Below are 14,425 nucleotides of genomic sequence, written 5' to 3'. Positions count from 1 at the left end.
AATAAAGCCAAAAATCAAACATCGGTCCGTGGGCTGCACTTACTTGTTGAGACACTGGTCTTTCCTGTCTAACGTACTAGCCTAGAAGCAGTCCAGTCCCTCACCAACTGAGACCTTAGAGCAGACATCCTTCCTGAGTTTCCAGTTGGTAAATGGAGGAAATTTTATTCATCAGTCCGTCAGGCAGTTCTAACCTTGTTAAGTTATGGTAAAAGTGTTCGGATCTCTTAAAGATCATGTTTGCCTTTTTCATTCAGATGAAACTGTTATCCTATTTTAATAACTGGTCCCTGGAAGCAAGAATCCTTAAGTAATAGACTGTTGTGAACCCAGAATTTGAAAGGGGAAGCCTGGTAGGGCCAACCCACAGAAGGCGGTGTATCTCTGGAGCTTTCAAACGAGAGCCGTAATTTTCATTGTGAACAATGTATGCTCTCACCTGAGAATGGCCGCCACTGTTTGGGGGAGAACTGCTCTGCCCTACATACTGCTAGCATGCTCGAAAGGGGAGCTACCAGATTCTCCAGTGAACCACCCTTGCTCCCTAGCCAGTCCATGGGATGGGAATGTCACCCCAGCTGAACCGACTGGCATCCTTCTCTCAGTTCTAATTGGAGCTAGGAAAGCAAACTTCCTCTCAGGAGAGGAACGTAAGATAGGAGGAGTCCTGCTGATGCCAGCGACCGTGATTCCAACGTCATGGAGAAAATTTTGAAAGGATGAAGCAGACATCCTTTTTAAAAATGTTTTATTTTTGAGAGAGTACAAGCAGGGGAAGGGGAGAGAGAGAGGGGGACGGAGGATCCGAAGCAGGCTCCACTCTGACAGCAGTGAGCCCCATGTGGGGCTTGAACCCACAAACCATGAAATTGGGACCTGAGCCAGAGTCTGAAGCTCAACTGACTGAGCCACCCAGGCGCCCCCATAAAGCTGACATTCTTAAAGACACAGAGTCCTGGTCCCCGAAGTGTCCGGGGCTGGTTGTCCTTCAAACCCATATGCCACCCCAGAATGCGTCCCACAAATCTCCAACCACTGCATTCTGCTTAGGCTAGTTGGAGTTTGCTTTCTGTTAATTGAAACTAAAAGAATATTAGAAGATAGTAGACTTCAAGGATTCTAAGCAAGGATGAGAAAGCTATGGTCTGTAGACTGGTACATTTGGTAGGTGTATTACAACATTTATATATTATAATATATCCAATTACTTGATGTTTCTCAACTGGAGCCTTTGGCTATGTCTTAAACCAATAGTAGCCAGTTGTAAACTTAAAAGAAAAATTAGGTTTATTCAATTTGTTTCAGGGTCAATTTAAGAAGCAAAATTTTATCTATCAGGGGCACTTGTAATTTCTTAAATTTCCTTAAATTTTAAAGTATTCACTTGCCATGCATGTATTAAGCACCTGCTATGTGTCAGGCCCTGTTCTAGGCACTGAGTACATAACTGAGCTCAGAACCAACAAAACTCCCTGCGCTATGGCACTTAGTGCTCTAGTGTGCTGTGTGTGTGTGTGAAGTTTTGAAGAAAGGTTCTTTTTTTTCTATAGGCTTATTTGCTATAGGTTTATTTCTAAAGAGGCAAGTTTGTACTTTTTCAGAAGTCTTCAAGATATGCAGCTTCTGATTGCTTCTACATACTGAAGATCGTGTAGGTTGTTTAAAGCCGTATTAAGGTTTTTTGGAGAACTTAATCATTATCATACAAAGTTCAGTTTTTCATATTGGACTGGAGGAAATAGTTCCAGACTTCAGGAGGTTCTTTATATATGTTTTAGGTCTATAATTAATGTATTCTTTCAAAGCAGTTGATAAGGTTGTATTTATTTGGAGGGAAAATATCTAGGATTTAAGTTGTTTTGGTTAAAATAACGTGTACCTCTAACATCCAGTTAAAATTTTGATCAGTTGACTGTTGTAAAGGATGCTATGACTTCAAGAAAATTATTCTCCCTGCATCCAAAACAGTTGGTTGTTAGTGATCATTATAAAATCAACAGAGGCAGCCCGTGACAGCATTTTACCGAGGCAAGAGAAAGTCAAAGTCTTCTATGATCCAGAGAAATTAAGATGTGAGGTGCCTACATGCCTCAGATATCGGAATGTGAACATTCGGCTAGTTTCAGAGTATGAGAGAAAACAAAAGGTTAATAAAGTAAATACTAAAGAGAGAAGGCATCTCAGTGGTTCCAAAGGAAAATAAAATGAAAGAAACTATCTCCATTCTGAGTAGCGAAGGAGCAAGTAGAAAAGCCCCAAGTCAGTGTTTGTCAGATTTTTTTAATGGACAGAACCCTATATTCCTTTTTTTGTTTTTTGTTTTTTAGGTATGGTAGCTTTTTAAAAAAATTTATTATTTTTTTTTTAAATTTACATTCAAGTTAGTTAGCATCTAGTGCAACGATTTCAGGAGTAGATTCCTTGATGCCCCTTACCCATTTAGCCCATCCCCCCTCCTACAACTCCTCCAGTAACCCTCTGTTTGTTCTCCATATTTGAGAGTCTCTTATGTTTTGTCCCCCTCCCTGGTTTTATATCATTTTTGTTTCCCTTCCCTTATGTTCATCTGTTTTGTCTCTTAAAGTCCTCCTATGAGTGAAGTCATATGATTTTTGTCTTTCTCTGACTGACTAATTTCACTTAGCATAACACCCTCCAGTTCCATCCGCGTAGTTGCAAATGGCAAGATTTCATTCTTTTTGATTGCAGAGTAATACTCCATTGTATGTATATACCACATCTTCTTTATCCATTCATCCATCGATGGACATTTGGGCTCTTTCCATACTTTGGCTCTTGTTGATAGTGCTTCTGTAAACACTGGGATGCATGTGTCCCTTCAAAACAGCACACCTGTATCCCGTGGATAAATGCCTAGTAGTGCAATTGCTGGGTCGTAGGATAGTTCTATTTTTCGTTTTTTGAGGAAACTCAATACTGTTTTCCAGAGTGGCTGCGCCAGTTTGCATTCCCACCAGCTGTGCAAAAGAGATCCTCTTTCTCCACATCCTTGCCAACATCTGTTGTTGCCGACAGAACCCTATCTTTCTAGTGAACTCCAACATGGGATCCCTGTATATAAAACATCTGAGAGCAATGTTTAATGAGGATAAGTTTGTGAGTTGACAGTTTTAACATCAGTCCTTATGAAAGCAACCAATCAGGCAGTTCTGCCTCCCAAGGCAGATGGCAGGGTTTCCACCAGAAGATGAATCCCCATGCCCTTCCCTCCTGCTCACAAACGCTGGCTGGGGGAGCACCTCACCCAAGAGGGTGATCAGCCTCCAGGAAACACTGTTACAAGCTGCTGTCAGGCAGTCTGTACAGCTGGCAGGCTGGTCAGGGACTCTGATGACCTTTTAGACCTAAGGGAAAGCACCATGGCTTTGTGTAGCGAGGCAAAGAGCTGAGCTGCAAGTCCTAAGAAATGAACAAGACTTCTAGGGGCTGCGGCTCCCAAAAGAAGAGGAAGAAAGAAAGGCCAGATAAGAAGAGGCAGAAGGCTGGGGTCCTGGGAAGGATAGTTGGAAAGACCCTAGATACTAAAAATTATTAGATATCAGGGAATATTAGAAAGATAGCCACAGAGAAGTGCTGGTAACAAAGACAACCAAAGGACTTTTAAGAAGACGGTATGTTTTATTATGTGATCACCATTTTACAGATGAGAAAACTGACACTCAGAGAGGTTAAGTGACTTGCTCCAGGCCACACAGGAAGCTATTCAAATCTGCTTGCCCAGCTTCAGAACCCAGGCTCCCAGTCTATGCTATCAGCCTCAGGATCAAAATTTTAAAATATTCTGCTTTACACTCGTAAGTAATATTGTACCCTCTTGTACCATGTTGCTTAAATGAAATAAATAGGTTGTATTTTTTTAAAGACCATGAAGGTACAATTTTCCTTGTAATGACACAAGTTTATATCCTACATGTGTGCACAGGAATGAAGGAAACTTCTTTCTGAGGGTGTGCAAGCCAAGAGGGAGTTAGCATGGCAACTTAAGTAAACAGTGTGTTAAAATGTGGAATATAGGGGCGCCTGGGTGCCTCAGTCAGTTAAGTATCCAACTCGGCTCAGATCATGATCTCGCAGTTTGTGAGTTCGAGCCCTGCATCAGGCTCTATGCTGACCGTGTGGAGCTCGCTTCAGATCCTCTGTTCTCCTCTCTCTCTGTCCTTCCCCTGCTCGTGCTCTGTCAATAATAAATAAACATTAAAAAAAGGAAACAAACCCAGAGTCCCAAAAGAATAAAACAAAACAAAATGAAACAAGGACTACAGTACATTTGGATATATTTATTAACAAGTTTTTTTTTTCCATGAGATTTTGAACAAACCCATGCAGAAACTCTGATTTCAAGCCTCTCAACAGCTTGAAAATCACGTCCTAAGGGACATCCACCCAAGTCAGCAACTGAAGGGTAAAATAAGCCTGAGAATCTGAGAGGTAGATCCTTTGCAGCACGTGTCAGCCTAAGGGCTTTGCTTCTAGGTGATTTTCACACCCTTAGTTATTCCCTTGCCTTGGTTAGAACCCTATGAAGCCCTAAAGGGGCAGTTTCCCTCCCCCCCACCATCCCATAGTCCGGCCTTTTGTGTTAGAATCACTAGCACCACTGGAGGAAAGACGCTTTATAATCACCAAACTGTCCACAGTGATTGTTTAGGGAGTGGGCTTTAGGGGATGAGGTTAGGATAGTTTGACTTTCTACCCTGTTGTCTATATTATTTGTATTTTCTCAATGAATATAAACTGTTTTGGTCATCTAAAAAGTTAAATGAGGGGCGCCTGGGTGGCTCAGTCGGTTAAGTGGCTGACTTCAGCTCAGGTCACGATCTCGCGGTCCGTGAGTTCGAGCCCTGCGTCAGGCTCTGGGCTGATGGCTCAGAGCCTGGAGCCTGTTTCAGATTCTGTGTCTCCCTCTCTCTCTGCCCCTCCCCTGTTCATGCTCTGTCTCTGTCTCAAAAATAAATAAAACGTTAAAAAAAATTTTTTTTTTAAGTTAAATGAGGGGCGCCTGGGTGGCTCCGTCGGTTGAGCATCCAACTTCGGCTCAGGTCATGATCTCATCGTTTGTGGGTTCAAGCCCCGCGTCGGACTTTGTGCTGACAGCTCAGAGCCTGGAGCCTGCTTCTGCTTCTGTGTCTCCTTTTCTCTCTGCCCCTCTCCCACTCACCTCTGCCTTTCTCTCTCAAAAATAAGATAAAACATAAAAGAAAAAAGGTAAATGCAACAACAAAAAGCTAGATGTGGTACCAGTTTAAAAAAAAGAGAGAGACTCACTCTAAACTGTTCGTGGGAACCTCTAAGTAGGGTGGCTCTGGGCTGTAATTAAATCCTACCTCTTTACATTAGTAGGAACTTTATCCTAAAAGAGAAAAAAATCTTTTCGTTTCTTAAAAGTTTGTTTGAAAAGCTAACATAGCAATCAGTGCTGTCTGACTGGAATTTCAAATTCGCTTAATGTAGTCACGTATCCATGAATTCACTCTCATATAACACAGAAAGGGCAGAACTGAAATGGGAAGGCTGGGATAGAGCCTTATCTCTCCTATTAATTAAGAGAGCAGCCTTGGGCAAGTAGGTTCACCTTCTGAGGTGCACTTTCCTAAGTTATTATATGAGGCTGTTGACTAAAGAACATTAAATAACACCTAAGGTCCTTTCTAAAGACCATTACTTTCTGAAATTTGACAAAGGCCATAAATTCCAGGCCCCCAGACCTCTTGTAAATAATTCTATTGTAACACCGCCACTCTGAAGAAAGAGAAGGAAAAGGAAAAGAAAAATGATTTTAGAAAAATGTTAGTGAACTAGGCTCTTCCTAAAGTTAGGAATAATAGGCATTGTTGAACCCTTTCATTTCCTTTCATAAAGAAAACCTTAAACTCCCGCTACACATGATTGTGATTTCTGCTCACTTTACAAAGGCAAAAGGTGTTGGGAACTTTTAGGAATAAGTCCACGGAGACTCAGTTGTTCAAAGACATTCTTTATTCCTGTGAAATGGAAGTCATCTTGGGTCCTGAGGTCACATTTTCCACCAAAGGTGGGAACACTTAAAATTTGCCTCTTAAGGCAAGTTAGTCACTTCTGGGTTTAAACATGATCAACTCTAGATTAAAACCCAATAAATTTAAGACCCCTGCCTCCTCATACTTCTACCCCCTTCTTTCTCCGATGGGATCTAGACTTGGGGAAAAGGGTGCCTTACTTCTCATCTTGGCCAAGAGAAGCATTTTGGGGCCCTCGTGCTGTCCCCTCACTAGTGGCCTCGCTGTGCTCTAGCAGACCTCACCTGGTGTGCCATCTGCTGCTAACGTCACAGGCCTGCCCTGGCCTCCTCTGCCCTGCTCCCTGGGCCTCTTAGCACCTCTGTGCCCTGCCCACCCGGAGGGTGGATAACTCCAGGCCACCTTCCCCCCAGCCCCACCATGAGGCCCAGGCCCTGGGGCCCCTTTCAGTCGTCACCACTCTGACTCTGGTGTCCTGTCAGATGCAACTTCATACCAGGCCTCCCCTGGAAATTGCAGCCTCCCAGGCTTCCCCTTGGAAGCCCCCTGGAACTTTTCTATCTGGCCCTAGGGATTACTGGTGTGCTGGTGAAGTGGATCTTGGGGAGGGGTGCAAGGAAACTCTGATTTGTAGCTTTTGCCCAGCTTCCGTCGTGCAAATGCTCTCATCATGGTTGATTTCAAGCTAGGAAGATACACCACTGAGCTTTCATGAGCAAACTCCAACCTGGCGCTGTTTACTCCAGGACAGCGTGGGAATGTTCGGGCAGGGGCATCTCTGTGCATCCCCGCACATTGAAGCAAAGACCCTCCCCTTTCATCTTGTCTTCTCAACTACATTGTCAGCAATTTGGGGCAGGATTACATCTCACAGCCTATCTCCCAAAGCACTTCTCACAGTGACTTGCAGGAGGCACTCAGTACTTATGATGACCGATTACACTCTTTAACAAAATTGCCACTAAGGACTTTTTTTAGTTAAATTTTCTTTTTTTACTAAAGTACCACTGACATACAATATCCTATTAGTTTCAGGGGTACATCATAGCGAATCGATCCTTTTATACATTATGAAATGATCCCCACGTTAAGTCTAGGTGCCATCTGCTTTTAAAACCTCACTGTTTTTGCTATTAGAGTTATGAAGGTGGCTCACTTCTTGTGATTTTCCCTAAAGACCAGATGGAATTAGTCCGATGCCCCACAGTTCCTCAACCCTGCACCCGAGAGCATGCCTGCCATTATTGCCATAGAATTTTTTTTTTTAATTTTTTTTTTCAACATTTATTTATTTTTGGGACAGAGAGAGACAGAGCATGAACGGGGGAGGGGCAGAGAGAGAGGGAGACACAGAATCGGAAACAGGCTCCAGGCTCTGAGCCATCAGCCCAGAGCCCGACGCGGGGCTCGAACTCCCGGACCGCGAGATCGTGACCTGGCTGAAGTCGGACGCTCAACCGACTGCGCCACCCAGGCGCCCCGCCATAGAATTTTTAAAACAGCAAGGTATGGGGGTTCGTGAAATGTATTTAGTGGGAGGGATTTGGTTGAAATCAAATGAATTTATATCATGGTTTAAATTACTAGGCAGGAAGACCTAACTTAACTAACTGGCAGCCTCCAATCAGCCTTATAAGTGGGCATTAAGTCTTTGATAGTCTTTTTAGCTTGAAGTGTATGATTCATTGTAAGAAAGACCAATGAAACACCTACTATTTGCAAAGTAGGTGCTTTAGGAACTGAGGAAATGTATAGGACAAAGATTCTGGAAGTGGGATCTGGGACCAGCAGCCTGGGCCACCTGTGTCCCGTCCTTTGTCCCAAGAGACTGAGCTAGGGATTGCTTAGAGCCTAGCTCGGTGCACCTGTGCAGTCAAAAAGAGAACAGATCTGGGAAGTAACTCTTCTTTTCTTCCCTCCTCAAACACCTACTCTTGCAAGCCTTCTGTTGCCCCATGGGATAAAGTCAGAGTTCCTACTGTTTACTGAGCACTTACTATAGATCAAGTACTTTCTCAGCAATTTAAAAGCATTTTTTAAATGTTTATTTATATTTGAGAGAGACAGAGAGAGACAGAGTGTGAGCAGGGGAAGGGCTGAGAGAGAGGGAGACACAGAATCCGAAGCAGGCTCCAGGCTCTGAGCTGTCAGCACAGAGCCCTATGCAGGGCTCAAACTCACAAACTGTGAGATCATAACCTGAGCCAAAGTTGGACGCTTAACCGACTGAGCCACTCAGGCGCCCCTAAAAGCATTTTATTTCAGTCTCACAATGACTTTTTAGGATAAAGATTTTATCCCCATATTATGGATAAGGAAATGTGCTCAAAACGGTTAAGTACATTATCTAATACCATAGTGTATTATTGCCTTATGATCCCTCCAAAGATATGTCCATTCAGAACCTGAGAATATGACTTTATTTAGAATAGAGTCTTTTCGTATGTCATTAGGGTAAGGATCTTGAGATGAGATCAGTCTGCATGAGGGTGGGCCCTAAACCCATTAAGAATCCTTACAAGAGAAGGGGAAAGAGACAGACACGCAGAGAAGAGGAGGCCATGTGAAGACTGAAGCAGAGACTGGAGTTAGAAAGCGGCAAGCTGAGGACGGCCGGTGGTTGCGGGCAGCTACCAGGAGCCAGGGGAGGGGCAGAAATGGATTCTCCCTCAGAGCCTCCGGAGGGAACCAACCTTACTGATTTGGACTTGATTTTGGACTTTTGGTCTTTAGAAGTGTGAGAGAATCAATTTCTGCTGTTTTAGGCCTCCCTCCCAGTTTGTAAAATGTGCAATGGTGGCCATGGGAAACTAATACAATCATTGAGCTACTCCAAGAGTGGCACCTGTGTTCAGCCCGGGGCCTGACTTCAGAGCCCTTGCCATTCTCCACAACACCGCACGGCCCTGGCCTGGTATAATCCAGCCTCCTTCTAGCTTCTGTCTCTTTACCCTCCCGTGTGCTCTAGGCAAGTTCAACTTCTTGGTGTTCTCCGTATATGTTGTTCTGTTCATGGCTTTGTGCCATTGTAACTGCTATCCCGTCGACTTGACATGCTGTTATGGACTGAATGTGTCCTCCCCACACCGGGTTCATATGTTGAAGCCCTAACCCCCAGCATGGTGGTATTTGGAGGTGGGAGTATTTGGAGGTAATTAGGTTTAGATGAGATCATGAGGATGGAGCTTCCTCTATCCACCAAGTGAACACGCAGTAAGGAAGCAGCCATCTGCAAGCCAGGAAGAGAGCCCTCACCAAGAACTAAATCTGCTGGCAGATTTAGTTGATCTTGATCTTGGACTTCTAGCCTCCAGAACCGTGAGAAATAAGCATGTGTTGTGTAGGTCCCAGGTCTGCGGTATTTTGTTCTAGCAGCCTGGGCTGACTAAGGCACATATTCCTTTCCCCTCTCCTCTTTGCCTGGCAAACTCTTACTGAACTTTTATATGCAGCTCAAATGCCTCCATCTCTGAATTTTTTTCTAGTCTCACCTCTGCTCCTCAGGTACATTTAGTAGATTTTCTCCTTAGCAGGGCAAGGTGTCCTCAATGTATTACTTCTTGGCAGCTGAGGACTTTATCTTTTCTATCTTTGTGTCCTAAGTGCCTAATAAAAGCATAATAAGTATTTGATGAATGAATGAATGAGTGACCTGTGTTGCTGTACTGTGGAATAGGTTGTAGATCCTCCAACCACACAATTCCCAACAGATTATGAAACAAGTTACAGAATACAATTGAATGTTGATTTAAAAGGAGGCCCAAATGAGAGTAAGAAAATAAAAGAGTGTGGGTGCCCTTAGCACCCAAATATGTTGCTCATTAACCAATCAAATCTTGGTGTAGTTTTCTTGATGAAATTTGTCTAAGTGTTTCCCTGGTTTGTGGAAGTTCTTCACAAAATTGACAAGAGAGTTGGCTTTGCCAGGAACCAGGCCTGGCCTTTGAGAGGCACCAGAACCGACACTGTCGATGGCCTACCCAATCACCATTCATCCTTCTTCCTTGCTGGCAGATTCCTAATGTTATCCAGGTACGTGTCCCTCACTGTGTGGCTCAGTGGTAAATCATGAGGGATTGAAACTGTCCACAATGGTATCATTTCTATTGCCAGTGATTGGTTTGGAAGTGGGCATGTGACCCTGCCTTGGTCAAAGGACATAATGGGCATTCTTCTGGGGAGATTTGGGAAAGAATTTTGTACTCCCAAAAATAAAGGTATAGGAGAAAACTGTTCCTCTTCTTCTATAGTACATTGTCATTTCTACAAATGATGCCGGACTGTGGTGCCATCTTGCAGCCATGGGGAATGTTACCTTAATGATGGCAAAGCTGATATGCTAAGGGTGGCAGGGCAGAAGATGGAAAGTCACATGAACCTTAAAGATGGTACTGAGCCATTGAATAACTAACCTTAAACCTGTTCTGTCCAAAGAGTGGGTAGAGGTCCTATACAAAAACTTGTTATAAAGGTAATACATTTCTCTACCATTTAAGCCATTTTGAATTGAGTTTGGGATTATTAAGACAGAAATCACCCCTTGGGGCGCCTGGGTAGCTCAGTCGGTTAAGTGTCCGACTTCAGCTCAGGTCACGATCTCACGATCTCGCGATCTCGCGGTCCGTGAGTTCGAGCCCCGCGTTGGGCTCTCTGGACTGATGGCTCAGAGCCTGGAGCTTGCTTCCGATTCTGTGTCTCCCTCTCTTTCTGCTCCTCCCCCGTTCATGCTCTGTCTCTCTCTGTGTCTCAAAAGTAAATAAACGTTTAAAAAAAAAACATTTAAAAAAAAGAAATCACCCCAACAACTATCATATAACCCAACTGCCAAAAATGTTGCTGGCCCCACCGTGGGAGAGATATCTGAGAACGCCATCATTTTCAGTGTATTAAAGACAATTTCTGCATAAAACTACAAATTTTACCCTTGAGAGGGATAAATCACCAAGCTTTTAACACCTTTAAAATTATTCATTTATTCCTAAGCATTCCTTTCTCCAAGCATTTACTTAGTGTCTTTTCTATGCCAGTCACTCTGCTATACTCTGGGATAAAAATATAATGAACAATAAGTTTCAACTTATAGCTAACATCTAAATCCTTCACATCTTTCTCTCTAAAGCTATTTAAATGTGCAGCTGACCTTTGAACAGCATGGGGGGTTAGGAGCACCAACCTCCACACCGTTAAAAATCTGAGTATGATTTTTGACTCCCCCCAAAGTTAGCTACTCACAGCCTCCTTTTGACCAGAAGCCTTAGCGATAACATAAAGGTTTGATTAACACATATTTTATGTTATACGTATTAATGCTGTATTCTTATAGTAAAGTAAACCAGAGAAAAGAAAATGCTTTCAAGAAAATCATAAAGGAGAGAAAGAAAGTACATTTACAATACTGTTCTGTATATATTCACAAAAGTCCATTTGTAAGTGGACCCATGAAGTTCAGAACCGTGTTACTAGGGTCAACTGTATTATTATTTAAAAAAAATTTTTTTAATGTTTATTTATTTTTGAGAGAAGAGAGAAAGAAAGCATGAGCAGGGGAGGGGCAGAGAGAGGGAGACAGAATCTGAAGTAGGCTCCAGGCTCTGAGCTGTCCATAGAGTCCAACAAGGGGCTTGAACCCATGAAGTGCGAGATCATGACCTGAGCTGAAGCAGACGCTTAACCAACTCAGTCACCCAGGTGCCCCTGTAAATTATTATTTTTAAACAATGTTTATTTATTAAAAAAATTTTTTTAACATTTATTTATTATTGAGAGACAGAGAGATGCGGAGCATGAGCAGGGGAGGGGCAGAGAGAAGGGGAGACACAGAATCGGAAGCAGGCTCCAGGCTCTGAGCTGTCAGCACAGAGCCCGACGCGGGGCTTGAACTCACAAACTGCAAGATCATGACCTGAGCCGAAGTTGGTCGCCCAACCAAATGAGCCACCCAGGCACCCCAGACAATGTTTATTTATTTATATTTAGACAGAGAGAGAGAGAGAGACAGAGAGAGAGAGAGAGAGAGAGAGAGTGTGTGTGTGTGTGTGTGTGTGTGTGTGAGCACGTGGGGAAGGGGCAGAGAGACAGGGAGAGAGAATCCCAAGCAGACTCCGCACTGTCAGTGCAGAGCCCCACGTGGGGCTGGATCCCATGAACCGGGAGATCATGACCTGAGCCGAAATCAAGAGGTGGACGCTTAAGCAACTGAGCCACCCAGGCGCCCAAAATTATTTTTGCTTAAAGGCGTATTTGAACTTAGACTTCATTAAAACAAAAAACAGACCACCTAACTCCCGCTTACGGCTACATTCATACGAAATTACGAACAAGATGCAGTCTCCAGCTCCATCCAGGTTAGTGTCTGTGACTTGTGGAGCAGCTCTTGTTGAGAAGCAAGGAAATGCGGCCCCTGAGAGACGTGCCCCTGCCCTAGGAAAGTGCGAGAAGGGGGCGCGGGCCGAAGTTGAGCCAGGCAGGGAGACGGGAGACGTGCTCACCGCCCCAAGAAGTGACAGCGCAGGAAGGAGAGAGCAGAGGGCTGCCAGCCAGCAGAAAGACTGAGTCAATGCTAGCACCTCCTAAAAATAGCAGAGCAGGGCTATAAGCTTTCCTGTCCAAACAGATTTAAAGCTGACAGGTAGTGTGGGCTCTGTGGGGCTGTTAATGAAGGGAAGGGCTAGAGTCATCTTGACTGGAAAGCCTTGCACTGGAGGCTCTGGGTCATCGCTCAGCGGTGAGGAAAGTGGTCGCTTGCCTCCCCCTGGTCGGGGCTGGTTGCACATAAAGCCAGAGGCATCCTAGAGGAGGGGTGAGAGACAGACCTGCTGAAACCCACGCTGAACCTATTTCACCAAGATGGGTTTTAATCAAATGAAAAAATTTAAATTAAAATAAAAGCTCTAGGGGCGCCCGGGTGGCTCAGTTGGTTGAGTGGCCGACTTTGGCTTGGGTCATGATCTCGTGGTCCATGGGCTCAAGGCCCGCGTCGGGCTCTGTGCTGGCAGCGCGGAGCCTGGAGCCTGCTTTGGATTCTGTGTCTCCCTCTCTCTCTGCCCCTCCCCTGCTTGTGCTCTATTTCTCTCTGTCTCTCAAAAATAAAGAGAAATTTAAAAAAATCATAAAAACTCTAATAAAAACAAAAAGGGCTAAGCCCTTGATCTGGTTTTGAAAAAGCTTAGCATGTATTCCACTGAAGAGAACATTTTCAGAGAGGTGCCTGGCACCCCCCACGTGGCACAGCAAGGTTGTAAAAAGGACGGCAAAGCGGGTAGCTGACTTCCTTCTGCCAGCGCCTGTGCAGTAAACAGCATCTTTTTTAAGAGCACAAGAGGGAAAACAATGCCAGCATGAATTATTTAACAGCTATAAACGTTACTATCTGTAAAAACACATGAATATGCTTACCCAAAAACCTGTGCGTGTCTAATTTGAGTGCAAATCCACATGACAGCTTCATGTGCGAGGCCTGAGAACTTTGTGGAACGAATCCTAGAGAGCATTACTTAATTTGGACCACTGTCTTCCGGTAGTTTTTATTTTGTGCCTTCTTGCCAGTTTTCCCTTGACAGTCTCTTCCTTTTCCAAACCATCTTTTATTCCAAATCAATCCTCTGAGAGAACGGAGCTGGTCAGGACCTGTCATTTGTCCAAATGAAGCCTCAACAGCTATAAAGCCCAAACGTAGCAATTCTAGCTCGGCATTCAAGGCCTTCTGTGATCTGGCCCTTTTCTACCTTTCTTGCCTTGCCACGACTTCTCTTTCTACACCCTTCTGCTATCCACCTGCATTCACCATTCCCACACGCTTGCTGGACTTCCCCGCCTCCACGTCTCTGCTCCTGCTGCTCCCTCTCTGCTGGCTGCCCCTTCCTCATTCCGGGCAAATACTCTTCCCCCTCTTCCTTCTCAGGGGCATCCTACTGCACGGAGCCTTTTCTGGTCTCCTTTTTTGAAGCAGACATTATGAATGCTGCTGAGTAAACTTCCGCAAGAAGCTTGACCTGGAAGAAAGAAGATAAGGTGGCAGCTAGAGGGAATGAAGAACCCAGAAGGGTTGTCATTTGTTTATGATTTAAGATGGGAGCGGCCTTGCCTGTTGACAGGGAAGAGTCAGGAGAGACGGGGAAGGAGCAGAGTGGGGTGTATGGGATGGGCTCCAGGGCAAGGGGAGGGGCTAGCCCTGCACAGGAGGCAGCGACCTCTCCTCTACAATCTCCACTGTACTTTTGGATCATGTATGCTCTGATCTAATTGGGGGGGGGGTGCTGAGAAGGCCACTCTGCCTACAAAATACCATCTTTCTTACTCCTTAGTGAAATCTGAAATACCATCTTTCTGACTTATTCCTTTGACCCATGGCTTTGACCATCAATCCAAGGTGTGTGTGTGTGTGTGCGCGCGCGCACACACGCATGCAT

This window comes from Puma concolor, chromosome A3, assembly GCF_028749965.1.
Source record: "Puma concolor isolate L17-30 chromosome A3, mPumCon1.1.hap2, whole genome shotgun sequence".
In the NCBI taxonomy this organism is placed as follows: Eukaryota; Metazoa; Chordata; class Mammalia; order Carnivora; family Felidae; genus Puma; species Puma concolor.
The sequence above is the reverse complement of the archived record's forward strand: the minus strand, read 5'-3'. Positions refer to the sequence as shown.